We start from the raw sequence: 15,207 nt of genomic DNA, 5'->3' as shown, positions 1-15,207 counted from the left end.
AAATCATATTTTAAGAAAGAAGTCTTTGAAATAATTTTAATACAAACGTTCTTGAAAATTTTGTAAAGTGCCCTATTAACATAAGTAATAGCACCAATAAAAACAGTACATTATACCAAATGTAAGTAGAACAGGGAAATCACTCAACGTTTATTTGTTCTTTTCTAGGATGTCGAGGTGGAATACCCCACTGCCCACCCCCCACCACACACACACAGAGCTGGCTTAAAAGGGGCAGCTACTCTAACACAATCTTGAACCAAATATTCATGCCATCCCCCTGGGGAAAAGGACACTAACCCTCTGCTTCTAAATCTAATCTGGGGCAGATTTTGAATCTGGAAAGCCCAGCTTCAAGCCAATGTCAGTCTTTAGATAAAACTCAAAACTAGTTTTGACACAGAACTAGTCTTTTGTGCCAATTATTAATTTTTCTAGGAGAAACTATCAAACATTCCTCTAAGGAAAAAAAATAGGAACATATAACTAAAAGGAATACTTAGACCTTGCTTAACAATACAGAATTTCAGATGACTGAATCAGGAGTGGAGGGGGAAAAGTAAGAAGTGCAGAGACATTAATATCCGAAATCTAGCAAAGTAAGGCGTCCTCATCGAATAAAATGCACCTATAAATCATGAGCAAGAAGCTAGTCTGCATGTACAACCTGCACAATTACAAAAGCAGCCAACGAAGAACCTAAAAACGCACGACATTCTGTAGGAAAAGCTACCTTCATCAAGATACAAAGGCTTTTACAAAACCCAAGACTAAATTTTGGTTCCATTTTGCTATCTTGCCATCTTGTCTGAGGTGCCTGGGGTCTTAGTCTGCAGAAGGAACACTGGGCACCATCTGGGTTGAGGACAAAGGCACTAGCTCTAGCTTTTCTCCAATCACAAGCTACCATTTCCCCTAAAAAGCCCCACTGACCATGGGCTTTACTTCCTGCTTGTGGACGCCCTCCTAGCAGCTCTTAAGAGCCCAAGATGCGGCGGGGGTCTCTGCTCAGTCAGCACCAACCACAGCAACACACTAGAACGGTTTACATGCTTTCTGATGTTGACAGGATGGCTGTATGACTAATCCTCACATTTAATTCAAAGAGATTTTTAATAGCTATTTCAAAAAGGAGAAAACTGCACAATTAAAGGCATAGTTCAAATCAATATTGCTGAATGCCTTGGTTCCTACTGAGATTTTTACTCTGCAATTTAAAATTACTTTGTAATTAAGGAGGTGGGTGGGTAAGTCCATTTAAAAGAACCGAACAACTAAACCTATCCAATTTAGCTTGATTAAATAAAACCCTAGAAGGCCGACTCTGATGATGCAATCGTAGAGGGCACATTCAGACAAACTCAGAGAGCAAGGCCTCAGGGAAGTGGAACCCTGACCATCATCCTGGACTAAACCGAGCCCGGCCCTCGAGGCACTCAGCGCACAGGCAAGCACAGGTCCCGGCGTCCTCGCTCGGTCAATGCCCTAAGCTCTCCGTCTGATTTTTAAACACTGGCACAGCTGCTTTTAAACACGGGCACATTTTTGATGGCACAAGGGCCACCAAACAGGACCCAAAGTAGAGACCCTTAACTTACAAGGTCTCGAAGTGGACATGCACAGATTTGCGCTTTCTGGAAAGGGGAACTGCAAGCCCAAGCTCGGGCGCGCCGCGCTTCCCACCGGACGCCCACCCGGCCCAGCCCGGCCACTCCTCGCACCCACCCGGGCGGTTTCACCCGCCCCGCCAGCCCCACCCCGGGCTGCGGGCGGCCCCTCAGGACAACCCGCACAGAGGGCGGCAAAGGCCCAGCCCAGCCAGGGCTCCACCCCGGTGACCTTGGGCAGACACGACTCCTCCCCGAGTCCACCCGCCAGGCACTGAGGCGAGGAGCTACCTCAGCCCGCGAGGTCGCGGGACCCCAGGCCCGGACCAAGGCGGCGGAGGGGACGCCCAGCAAGCCCGCGGGGTCGTGACCTTCACCGGGACGCGCACTACCTGCTAAGGACCGAGCTCCCCAGGCCCCCGAGTAGGCCCCGCGGCTCCCCCTCGCACCGGCCCAGGGCTCTCCCAGCCCCTTCCCGATCGCCGGGCAGGGGGCGCGGGGACCCGGCGCCCGCTCCGCTCGGACCCACTGGGGACCGTCCCGCTCCTACCGCCGCCTCGCTGCCCGCCTGCCCCGCCCCGGTCCGCGGCAGGGACTCACCGCCTTGACCCGCACCAGGCGCCGAGCGCTCAGCATCCGCCACAGGCCCCGGACCCCCGACATGTCTGTAGTCGCCGCCGCGCAGTCCCGCCACTCCCCGCGCAGACTGCGCCTGCGCACCACACCGGGTAGAGCCGGCGGGAAACCCGGCCCGCGCACCACGCCCGGGTCAAGGGGGGGTGGTGGTGGGGGACATCGCGCCTGCGCAGCACGCCGCGCCCGGGCCGGGGGCTAAGGGGGAAGCCGCGCCTGCGCAAAGCGGACCCGCGGACGGTGGCGCTGGGTGGACACGGAGACCCCGCGCTCCGCGACCGAGCTAGGGCGGGCCCTATTCCGGGGAGGTGTTGAGCACCAACATTTTTTAAAGCCCCGTGGGTGGTTCTCCGGGATCTCCCAGACCGAGAGGGTCTGAACGTTCAGACCGCAGGGAATGGGGTGGGAGGGGCGGCGCTCGTCCGCGGAGGTGGGCGGGAGCGGTCCGGGGCCTCCGGCCTCTAGTGACCAGGAGTGACCCTCGGTCTCCCGCCTCCGAGGGGCGGGAGCGATCCTCAGCCCTGTCCCCAGCCTCCGGTTTCCGGCTAATTTTTAAATTTTTTGTAGAGGCGGGATCTTGCTGTTTCCCGGGCTGGTCTCGAACTTGTGGCCTCAAGCGATCCTCCCTCCTCGGCCTCCCCAAGTGCGGGGATTACGGACAGAGCCATTGCGCACGGCTGTGGTCAGCTTTGAAAGCTGGGCAGATCCCTTTGGCTTATATGCCTTTCTGATTTTGCTTCTGGTTCAGATAGTATTTTAATATTTCTAGTGTGTCTTTTTGTAAGATATCTGAAATCTTTTTGTGGAATGAAGTGGCATGAAAAATAAACCAATAATCATTAGTAATTATGTTTCCTGTCTTTTCACTTTAGTAAAATCTTCATCTTGTGCATAATGCTTAACAGTTTTGAGTTATTTTAGTAAATTTGCAAGGGTTCAGTCCCATTTTGTTGATATTTAGGTTGTTTCCCATTTTTGCTCTTAATAAATAACACCGTACAGAACATATCTGTGACCATCACTTTATCTTTAGGATTATTTTCTTAGATGTATGCCCCAGACGTGGCCTTATTGGCTTGCAGGGAGTGAACATAATACCTCCTGGAATTTTTTTTTTAAGTTACGCGGTTTTAGTCCTGGGTTAGTTATCTAATTGTTTGGTTTGAGACAGAATTTCGCTCGTTGCCCAGGCTGGAGTGCAATGGCGCGACCTCTGCTCACTGCAACTTCTGCCTCCAGGGTTCAAGAGATTCTCCCGCGGAGCTTACAGTGAGCGGAGATCGCGCCCCTGCACTCCAGCCTGGGCAACAGAGCAAGACTATACTGCTTTAATTTATTCTGCTGGCTATCTGGAGAAATGCAACCTCATCAGCAGAAATTATTTCCACCCTGCCGCTTTTTAAATGTTATTTCCTATAGCCAGGTACTGAGCCCTTCAATTGAGGTCTAAACCCTCCACCCTCTCCCTCCGGGATTGCCAAGCCTGTGGTTTCAGTTCCATGCTTCCAGGTAGATTATGTCAACTCAGTCAATCCGCTTATGAAATACTTTTTGGAGTTTTTTCTTGAGTTTTTTTAATATGTTTTTCTTTCATGGAGGTGACACTCTCTTTGAGTTGTGGGAGCCTTCCTCCTTCAGTCTGCATGTACTGAATGAAGCGTTTGCTGTACAGCCTCTCAGCCGCAGCAGCCCACAGTGAGGTGCAGGTGCTCACGCCATCGCCCCAGAGAGCTCCTCCATTCGCCCCTCCACCCACAGCCCCTGGAAACCACCGTCCTGCTCCCCGACACGGTAGCACTGTCTTCAAGATGTCATGTGGCCGCATCCTTCGGCCTCTGCCCACCGAAACTAGCTTCCTTCACCGGGCATGTGGCCTGGGAGACCTGGAGCATTTGGGTGCATCTCTCCACTGCTGGTCGGTGCCCCCTATGTGGAAGCATCCGCGTTGGTTCACGCCTTCTCCTGCCGATGGACATTTTGTTTTCTTCCAGTTATTGGCAATGAGGAATGAGGCCTAAACACTTGTGTGCAGGGTTGTGTGTGCACGTTTTTTTCTCTTGGGGGACATTTCAGGACGGGGTTGCTGGATGACGTGGTAAGGATGTGCTTAACTTCATAAGAAACTCCTGGACCACTTTCCAGCATGGCGGGACCCCTCCCATTCCCACTGCAGCTTATGAGGGTCCCAATTCCTCTGCATCATCCTAGAACCTGGGTTGGCCCATGGTTTTTGTGTTTTTAGCCATTTTAATAGATTTGCAGAGGTACTGTTGACTGGCATTTCTCCAGCATCTCCATGATGTTGAGCCTCTTTCTCGGGCAATACACCCTCCTTCTACCTTCTTTGATGAGGCCTCCATTCAAATATTTGCCCTCTCTTTAATACTGGGGTTTTTACTTTCTTACAGTTAAGTTTTCATGGTTCTTCATATATTCTGCGTGCCAGTACGTTGTGAGATGTGATTCACAAATATTTTTTCTAGACCATAGTTTGTGTTTCATTCTCTTTAGATTTTTATATTGCTTTATAGAATTATAATTTTAAATTTATGACTAAATTTAATTGTCCATCTTTCATGAATCATGCTTTTGGTGTCATGTCTAAGAACTTTTCATCTAACCCCAGGCCATACAAATTTTCCCGTGTTTTTACCTAAGGGTTTGATAGCGTTATGTTCTCCATTTAGGCCTTTAATAAATGTTGAGTAACATTTTGTGCCAGCCATAGCCATACCTTTCTCCATCTCTCACAGTATCGTGGGCATTTGGAGCTCCCAGTGCCCCGTGCTGTTCCCGTCTTCTTGGTCCGCTCTTCCTGTGAGTTTCAGGGCACGTCTTAGTGCTGGCGCCATTTCCACCTTCTGGGATTAGTCTCTGGCCCGCTGGTCCCTGTCTCCTGAAGCGGAGTTGGAAGGACAGTCCTGGCTCCTGTGGCCCTCAGGGAGGAGGCTGAGTCGGAACACACCATGAGAGGGCGACTCAGCGATGGAGAGGGTGTTACACCTGCTGAGCGATGGAGAGAGGTTTCCACCCCTAAGTGATGGAGAGGGGGTGTCTACACCCCTGAACAATGGAGGGAGGCTCCACTCCCTGAGTGATGGAGGGAGGGCTCCACCCCCTGAGCCCCACCTAATGTGTCACAAACTTCAGGATGGGGCCCAGGGCACTGGCCAAGAGGGGTGTGCCTGTGAGGGGCTGGTCCACAGCCAGGGATCTGCAGTGAAACAGGACCAAGCCTACCACCCGACGCAAGGGATGGCCTGAGGGGGGAGCACTCTGTGAGATTATATGGAAAGGGCTCTCCCCAAGCCAGGACACAGGAGGTGACTTCCAGGGGTTAGCATCTCTAAAGCTCTACCCTCACGCTTCTGAGGAGCTGGACCAAGGCTGGGACTTTCCTCCCCACTTCCCTCCCTGAATGCTGACCACAAAACCCGTGTGCTCATTTCACAGACAATGGCCAGATCATCTTCCCAGAGTCAGACTACCAGATTTTCTCCTACCCCAACCCACTGCGAACAGGCTTCACAGGCTGGGACCCTGTGGCCCTGGTGGCTCCGTTCTGGGACGATGCTGACTTCTCCACTGGTCGGGGGACCACATTTTATCAGGTGAGCCTTTCAAAGCCTGGCAGTCAGGATCCCCCAGTAGCTGGCAGGGGAGACAAAGAGTTGTGTGGAAGGCATTGCCAGAGTTGCTGCTGTGACAGCCCCTGCAGCAGGGGACTGAGGCTTAAATATGGGTGTGGGAGGAACCAGGCAAGGGACATTAAGCTGACTCAGGAATATCCCAACCCAGCCACGAGACTGACCAGGAATACCCCAACCCAGCCACCCAGCCACGAGACTGACCAGAAACCCCAGCCCAGCCACGAGGACTGACCAGGAATACCCCAACAGCCCACCAGCCCACGAGACTGACCAGGAAGCCAACAGACCCAGGAATACCCACCAGCACAGACTGCCAGGAATCCCCAACCCAACCACGACCAAAGAAGACCTGCAGGTGATGGGGATGGGGGCTGACAATTCAGCCTTTGATTGTAAAATCAGGCTGTAGGGGGTCTATCCTAACAAGAGTGAGTCAAGAGGGCCCATCCTGTGCTCCTGGACTGGGTGAATAACTCCAATCAGAGGAAGCATGTGATGAAAGCTTACTGCAGGAAGTGTGGACCGTGCCCTGCCACGGACAGGGCAGTGTGGGAGGCTCCAAGAGGGAGAGACTGATGCCTGTTCTCAAGGAGCTGCAGATTAGGCATGGGGAGGTAAAAGTGGGCCCGAGTGGCTCTGCTCTCTGGGCCAGTTTGAGCTAAGAGACGCTTGAGTTCAAGTCCAGAGGTCTTGGACGTCTGGGCCACGACCCTGCATTCTGCACACTGCAGGCCTTCCTGCAGCCCAAGTTTGAATTGCACTTCACCTCAGAAGAGGTCATGGCAAAAATGCAGGCCTGGGACAGGGGAGGGCAGGCCATGTGGGTGGGCTAAAGTGGGCAGGGTCCCAGGCAGAAAGTGGGGGTCCATGTGTAGGAGTGGGACCCTCGTTGGCTTGTTCTCATCTGCCCTCCTTTCCTAGGAATACGAGACGCTCTATGGTGAACACAGCCTGCTAGTCCAGGAGGCCGAGTCTTGGATTAGAAAGATCACAAACAACAGGGGCTACAAGGCCAGGTGGACCCTAAAGGTCACGTGGGTCAATGCTCACGCCTATCCTGCCCAGTGGACCCTCGGGTGAGTAGACCTGTGGGCAGCTCCTGGGAGCCATCTGGGAGTCAGACATCCTAGAATCCTAGGCAGGGGCTACTCTTCCAACATCCTCTCTGGCTCTAGGAAAGATTGCTAATTACAGCAAGCCACTGCCACCACTGTTGGCTGAGCACTCACCGTGGGCCCGGCCTGCCTCGGCCCTTTGCCTACTTGACCTCACAGCAGCCCAGCAAACTGGGTATTATTAGGCTGAAACATAGCAAGTGGATTTTTGTAAGTCAAAAATGTCTGGCTATCCGCAATTTCATGTGGCTCAATCTGGTATTATGATCCCCATTTTACAGATGAGGAAGACAATGGTTAGAGAGGTTAAGTAACTTGTTCAAAGTCACGCCGCTGGCAAATGGCAAAGCCAGGCCTGCAGTGGAGCTTCTTCTGACTCCAGCCTCTGGCTCTTAAGCACAGGCTCATCCAGTGGGCACGGGGCACACCACACTGTCTCCTCTGTCCTCCCTCCGAGGACCCCGCTCTTGTAGTCACCAAGTTCTTCCTTACGCCTGGTCTAAAGTCACTCATTTCTTCATTCACTCGACGAAAGCTCACTGTCACACGTGGACAACGTGTGCGCCTTCAGTGAACCCCAGTGTCATCCATGCTGTTCAGGTGGAGGAGACAATTTGGGCAATGTCCTTAACTATCCGCAGGGAGCTAATGAGCCTCCTCTCTAGCTCTCTGGTATCTTGGCTAATCTCAGGTTCTGGTAGCGTTCTCTTACAAACACTGATGTAACTGAATTGTAACCCAGAACCCTTTATCTCCCCTCCTGGAAGAAAGTCACCAAAAGGCAAATCCACCGTGGTGGATTCACACCCAGGGTGAAAAGTTCACACCCAGGGTAAGTGTGGTAAGTTCACACCCAGGGTGAAAGCTGCCCTCACTGACCCACAACTTGCCAGCATTTTGGGCCCATGCCTTTGCTGTGGGCAGACTAGGAACAGCTGCTGTACATGTCCAAGCAGGGCTGTGGGATGGGTGGGGGGACATAAGAGAGGAGACCCCGGATCTCTCACAGGCATCCTGTGTTTGCTTCCACCCACCCCCAGAGCAACACCTACCAAGCCATCCTCTCCACGGATGGGAGCAGGTCCTATGCCCTGTTTCTCTACCAGAGCGGTGGAATGCAGTGGGACGTGGCCCAGCGCTCAGGCAACCTGGTGCTCATGGGCTTCTCCAGGTAGGATGGGAGGGGCTGTCAGCACTGAGTAGATGGCAGGGAGGGGTGTAGAGTCAGGTTTCGCTGCACACACACTCCCATCCTGGGGCAAGGCGTGAACCCTCCTGGCTGGTGCTTCTGACTCACGCTGACTCCAGCTACCACTGGGGCCAGGCATCTGGCTGCTTCCCATGACAAGATCATCCATTTGTCCGCCATGCCCCTTCCCATCCCAGTCCCCGTGTCTTGTAATAATGCCCAGAGCTTTGGCTTCCCTGATTTCCACTGACATTAGCTGGCCTCTCTTACCTTCTCAAATATCGTGATAATAACAGCCAAGACTGATTACACTAACACTTTATGTACCTTATTGCATGTCATGATCACAGCCACTCCATGAGGCAGATACTACTTACCATCCCCATTCTACAGATCAGGAAACTGAGATACAAATAGACTAGCAATTTGCCTAAAGTCCAGAGCTGGGAAGTGGCAACATGGAGATTTGAACCCAGACATCTGAGGCTAGAATCTGCCTTCCTGACTTCCTGAGAATTACCCACTTATCCAGGGGGCACCCAAAAGCTTATATGGAGCCGGTGGTAAAGGGAGAGAGGAGGCACGGGGCTGTGGGTGGTTGAAATGTGGATTCCTGTGTGTGGGAGGCTGTCTCCGACGCAGCAGTGCGCCATCTCTGTTCCCATATGCTGGGGTGTGGCAATCAATACGAAGGCCACATGTCTTTTGTTCTTGATAATTGCTGCAAATGGTCTTCTCTTACATTGAGTGTGTTCAGGTTACCCTTTGATTTCACTGCTTTCACTAGTTCTTGGTGTGCTATGAAGGAGAAAGGGGAATTACCAACTGCCTAGGAATTTCACACGGTCCAAGTACACCCGAGGAAGGTGTCACGCAGGGGTGCATCATCCTGCTTGTGTCAGGGAGGGGAAAAGCCAAGAGTTCCCACTCTGCAGCAGGCATCCAGGGTGGGGCTGCAGGCGGCCGCTCCAGGCTTTCCTCCTTCCCGAGCTCTGCTCGGACCCATACTGTCGGACGGTGATGGCGATAGTGGTGGTGGTGATGGTGGTGGTGGTGATGGTGGTGATGGTGGTGTGGTGTTGGTGGCGGTGATGCGGCAGTGGCGGTGGCGATGGTGTGGTGAGGTGGCGTGGTGATGGTGGTGGTGGCAGCTGTGTTGGGTGGATGGTGTGGTGGTGGTGATGGTGCGATGGTGGGGGTGGCGATGGTGGTGGAATGGTGGGGTGATGGTGGCGATGGTGGTGGCGGTGGTGGTGGGTGATGGTGGTGATGGTGGTGTGATGGTGGTGGTGTGGTGATGGTGGCGATGTGGTGGTGGTGGTGATGGTGGTGGTGGTGGTGATGGTGGCAATTGGTGTGGTGGTGATGGTGATGGTGGGTGGTGTGATGGTGGTGGGGTGTGATGTGGTGGTGGTGGTGATGGTGGTGATGGTGGTAGTTGGCAAGGTGATGGTGTGATGGTGGTGCGATGTGGTGGTGGTGGTGATGGCGGCGATGGTGGTGGTAGTGTTGGTGGTGATGGTGGTGGCGTGGTGGTGATGTTGGTGATGGTGGTGATGGTGATGGTGGTGCGATGGTGGTGATGTTGGTGATGGTGGTGGTGATGGTGGTGGTGTGGTGGTGGTGGCAGCAGTGGCAGCATCTGTTGTATCAAGGCCTCACTGAGTTCTGAGGGATTTGCAGATGGTACTGATTTAATCCTCACAATACGCGAGGTAGGTGCTACTGTAATCCCTTTTATACAGATGTGAAAAACTAAGAATCAGAGAGGGTCAGTAACTTGTCCATGGTCACCAAGCTAGAAAGTGTGGGGATCAGCAGTTGAATCCATCACTGCCTAACTCCAGAAACTGGCTCTTAACCTCATAATACACTGTCCCAGAGTCTGTCCTGCTCCAAACCCTCTGCTTGTTGAAGGGAAACAAACAGAAATGAGGCCTGAACTCTGTTGTTTTCACGCCCCTGTCTCATGACCAAGCAGACCTGCCAGTTTCTTGCAGCTAGCGATCAGATGTGGAATCGGTTAGAGCTCCTCCTCTGCCCATCTGTCTTGTCCCCTCTCCTGCTCAGTGCTGGGGCTCAACGATGGGGGCTGGCGACCCACTGACCCACTGCCTGCCTAGCTGGTTGACCAGCTGCTGACAGCTAGGGGATGAACGAACACCTTGCAACTACGAGGCAAGAGCCTGTGCACGGCAGGGGCCTGAGCGTCTCTCCTTTCCTGCAGTGGAGATGGCTATTTCGAAAACAGCCCACTGATGTCCCAGCCAGCGTGGGAGAAGTATGGCCCTGATAGATTCCTGAATTCCAACTCAGGTAAAAGTGCCACCTTATCACACCTGAGCTGGTCTCAGCCCTCGTGTGTCCTCAGCCCATACACCATCGCAGTCCTAGAGGGCACCTCACTAACATCACTGCCATCCTGAAGGGCCTCCCCCACAGTCCAACCTCCTACAGGTCTAGGTGGGATGTGGCACCGCCCAGGGAGCAGCTGGCACCTCCTGCACCCCTGGACACAGCACAGTCTCAGAGGGGGCTAACATCTCCTGCCTCAGGATGAACCAACCCAAGAGGGCTCTCGGGGGGCCCAGATCCTGAAGTGAGGACGGGGTCTTGTGGGAGGTGGGATTTGAATGGGCAGTTCAGACAATACTCCAAGTGTCCTGTCCAGAGGCAGGAATGAGAAACCCAGGTGAGATCCTTTTAAGAAAATCTACTGGCTGGGCGCGTGGCTCACACCTGTAATCCAGCACTTTGGGAGGCTGAGGTGGGCAGATCACTTGAGGTCAGGAGTTCGAGACCAGCCTGGCAGCATGGTGAAAATTCTGTCTCTAGTAAAAATACAAAAATTAGCTGGGCGTTGTGGCGCACACCTGTAATTCCAGCTACTCAAGAGGCTGAGGCAGGAGATATGTTTGAACCTGGAGGTGGAGTTGCAAGCGAGCCGAGATCACGCCACTGCACTCCAGCCTGGGTGACAGAGTGAGACTCCGTCTCAGAAAGAAGAATCTACCAGGAAGAGCCCGGAGGATTCACATTCATTGTCATCAATTATTGGGCACCTGCCGTGTGCTGGACACTGCTAATGGCCAGAAACATTTTCAAAGGAAAAAGACACTGTGTTTTTCTCTCAAAGAGCTTTCACGGGGGTAGAAAGACAAGCGTCAAGAGGCAAACGATGGTGCCTTCTCCATGACTCAGCCAGAGGCCCCAATGGGAAAAATAATAGTTTCCAAAATGTGATAGGAATAAGGACATTTTTAGCCTTAGAAACCAGCATGAACTGTGAAGTGTAATCCAGTTCTATTTGTTCTGTGGCAACCACGTTTGGTCATCAGAAGCAGACGCTAAGTCTAGCGAGGGGCTTTGGGGGAGGAATTATTGCCCATCTGACTTGGGTCCAAAGAGGTGAGAAAAGGGCATAAGGGGGTGCATTTGTGAGTTTGGTTGACCCTAAAGCTAGGACAGGGCCTGCAGCCCCAGCCCTGGATAAGCCCTTTCCCCCTCCATCCCTGACCTCAGGCTCCGAGGGCTGCAGTTTCTACAGGCTACACCTGGAAGAAAGGCCCAACTACCGTCTCGAGTGCCTGCATGGTGAAGAGCCAGCCTCGGTGGCCCAGCTGGGCTGGAACCAGGTCTCCTGCCCTTGTTCCTGGCAGCAGGGACGATGGGACTTACGATTCCAACCCGTCAGCATAGGTGACACCTCCTTCCCGCCCCCCACAAGCCACCCAACCCTTCTGCTCATAGCCCTCAGCCTCTCCCCAGAAACAGCCCTGCTTGTTCCCGCCCCCGCTCCTGGCAGCCGGCCTGGCCTGAGTGGGACTGGACTTGTTTCAGGACGCCGGAGCCTCGGCAGCAGGCAGCTGTGCAGCTTCACGTCCCTGGCGAGGAGGCGTGTGCTGCAGCTCGGGCCCTGGGGAGAGTTTCCGTGAAGGCTGGACGTGCAGCGTCCTTGGCAGTTGGTGCGTGAGTGGTGGAGATCTCAACCCACCTTCCCAGCCAAGCAGAGGACCCTCAGCATGAAGCTCTTGTCCTCATTCCTTCCCAGACCTTCCCTCTCTGGCCTCCACTCCTGATCTGGTAACTTAGGAAGCTTCCAACATCACCAGCAGACATTCGGAGATGTATGAGCTGAGTGCCTCTTTCCCATCTCTATACTGGCTCCGCCATCCCGGCCAGACTGGGCCATCTCTCCGGCAGGAGGAGAGGGCTTAGGCTGACCCGTCCCTGTAGACCCAGATGAGCAGGATGTTTGGGGGAAGACTGAGAGTCAGCTCCCACAGAGACCCCCAAGGGAGCTGGAGAGCGCAGGGGTGTGGGGTCACGTGGTCCAGTGTCCTCCCTTCTCTCCCTGTCCAGGCAGTTTTCCACAGTCCCAGACTGTCGCCATGCCTCCCCCACTCCTAGCCGTTGAGAGAGCCATACTTGGCTCTCCACCCTCAAGACGAATTGCTTAGCTCCTACCATGCCCTGCTGCACAGTGCCCAATGCTGAAAAGAGACAGCACCCTGTCCACTGCCCAAGGTCCGAGAAGGGCCACGTTGGATTCCAAAGCCATGCTTTGCACCAACCGCCCTGCCTGCAAGCTCTCCAGATGGGTTCTCCAGGTCCTCAGCCTCCCCAATCATGCTCTTCTCCGAGCCAGGAACTGGAGCCGCAGAGCTGGTGCTGCCGCTGGAATGACAAGCCTACCTCTGTGCCCTGTACCACAGAAGCGGCCCCGCGTGGGCTGTGCTACATACAGGCCCCAGGCCTGGTGAAGTGGACAGGGCCCAGGCCAGGAAGAGCCTCTGGGGAGGGGGAGCTTCTGGGCTTCCAGGAGGTGGTGTCTGTAAGGAGTAGGGCAGAGCGTGGCAAAGGAAGATGGAGATGACCAGTGACGGGCGACGGTCAGTGGAGGGGCTTTGTACTGAGTTGGGGAAGGGAGTGAGAGTAGCGGGGCATGAAATGCAAGAAGCCTTGAGGGGAGGATTCTTGCTGCTCCCTGAACATCCCCAGCTGAGTCCGCCTGGACAAGTGCCGCACCTGATGCAGTGAGGAATCTCAGCCTACAATGATTTGTCATGCTGAGGCGGCATCTCTTTTTCCTTCCAGCCTGGATGTCGGGGACCCCCACATTTAGCCACATTGGATGGTGTCAATTACACCTTCAATGGGCTGGGGGACTTCTGCTGGTGGGGGCCAGGACGCGGAATCCTCCTCTGCTGCAGGGCGCACCGCCAGATGCTCAGCCCAGGCCACCAACTTCATCGCCTTTGCGGCTCAGTACCGCTCCAGAGCCTGGCCCGTCACGGTGAGTGAGGGGGCGCCAGGGACTCCCTGCTTCCACCCACAGGGACCTTCGCCACATACTGAGGCCGGGGAGAAAGGAAGAGAGCGAAGAAGGGGAAGCTGGGCAGGAGGGAGGGAGACACATCCTTCCCAGCTGTCCCGGAGTCAATCTGGGGATGGTGGATTAGGGTCTGGGCCCACGGTTTCCCAGCTGTTTGGCTCGAAGCAACTATGAACTTGGTTTTCTCCTAGTAAGAATGGGGATAACATTACCTGCCTCATGGGCTGTTGTAAGAGCTAAGGGGATAATCCGAAAACTATGCTGACCCTGCTGAGCAGGGTAGACGGCGCTGGCATCACCTGGGCGGCGGGCCTCCACGGCTCCTCCCGGCCAGGGGAGCTTCCAGCCCCGGGGGCTCTCCCACGCTTTCCTGGGCGTCGGCTCCACCTGCGAGTCGGCTCAGGTCCCTCCTATCTCTTCAGGTCAATGGCTCTTGAGCCTCCGACGCAATCCATGTCCTGGATGGATCACCAGACTGTGGACATTTAAGCTGGCATGAAGACGGCAGAGTAGGCTGAGGAGCGCGGCGCCCTCCCCGCACCGGGAGCAGTGAGGTGGGCGGGAAGCCGCGTTGCGGTGCAGGGCCGAGCGGCGTTGCGGTGCGGGCCGGTGCGTGTGGGCAGGCTCGTGGGCAGTGCAGGGCCGACGGTGGCGTGCGGCACGCGTGGGTGCAGGGCCGACTGCGTGGCGGTGCAGGGCCCGGTGCGTGGCGGTGCAGGGCCAAGAGCGCGCAGCCTCTTCACCCCCCGCAGCGGGGCCTGCAGCTCGCCGGCCTCTTCTCCGCCTCCAGTGCAGATCCCTCCCGGCTTCAGCCCTGGGGGCGGGGTGGGGGTGGGAGGTGGGGAAGGGGGATGGGAGGTGAGGGGAGGGAGGGGAGGGTGGAGGGTGGGAGTGGGGGAGGGGGGGTGGGGGTGGGAGGTGAGGGAAGCGGGGGTGGGGAGGTGAGGGGAGGGGGGTGGGGAGGTGGAGGTGAGGGGAGGGGAGGGAAGGGGGGTGGGGGGTGGGGGTGGGAGGTGAGGGAGGGGGGTGGGGAGTGGAGGGAGGGGGAGTGGGGGTGGGCGGGGGGTGGTGCCGGCCGGGCAGGGCCCGGATTTGGTGGGGGCCGCGGTGCCGACCTGGCTTCCTCTCCGCTGCCTCCCGATGCTCCAGGCCAGGAGACGTTCAAGGCCACCGGAGTCTTCCTGAGCCGCAACGGCTCTGTGGTCTCGGCCAGCTTCGACGGCTGGGCCACCGTCTCGGTGACCGCGCTCTCCAACATCCTCCACGCCTCCGCCAGCCTCCCGCCCGAGTACCAGAACCGCACGGAGGGGCTCCTGGGTGAGGGCGGCTCGGACCTGCCTCTGGGGCTATTCGGAGCCAGCCGGAGCTCGGACCCCCACGCCCGCGGCCCGGGCAGCCCTGCTCGGCCTCCCTTTCTCCGCCTCCTTGGAGCAGAACCCTCGGGCACAGAGCGGGCCGGGAGCCGAGGGGCTTCTCCAGCCTCCCCCGAGGCTCCCTTCCTGTCCTCCTCCCGCTCTAAGGAGCATCAGGGATGGGCTCCGGGGAGGCGGGGGGCACAGCCATCCTTTCTCCCTTTCCTCTTGCCTCCCACATCCTCCCACCCTCCTCCATCGCTGCCTGCGTTTCCTCCCGCCCCTCCCGAAGGCAGACGGGCAGGGTGTGAGGGCCCGTCCTCCCG

At 55.7% G+C, this 15,207-nt stretch overlaps 1 pseudogene; it reads left to right on the top strand.

Annotated features, from left to right (window-relative positions):
- The first annotated feature begins 5,689 nt into the window (after positions 1 to 5,689).
- On the top strand, positions 5,690 to 14,846 carry LOC115834271 (annotated as a pseudogene).
- The last annotated feature ends 361 nt before the right edge of the window (positions 14,847 to 15,207 follow it).

The sequence above is a fragment of the Nomascus leucogenys genome, unplaced genomic scaffold (assembly GCF_006542625.1).
Source record: "Nomascus leucogenys isolate Asia unplaced genomic scaffold, Asia_NLE_v1 001992F_17924_qpd_obj, whole genome shotgun sequence".
NCBI classification, from domain to species: domain Eukaryota; kingdom Metazoa; phylum Chordata; class Mammalia; order Primates; family Hylobatidae; genus Nomascus; species Nomascus leucogenys.
The sequence above is the reverse complement of the archived record's forward strand: the minus strand, read 5'-3'. Positions and strand labels throughout refer to the sequence as shown.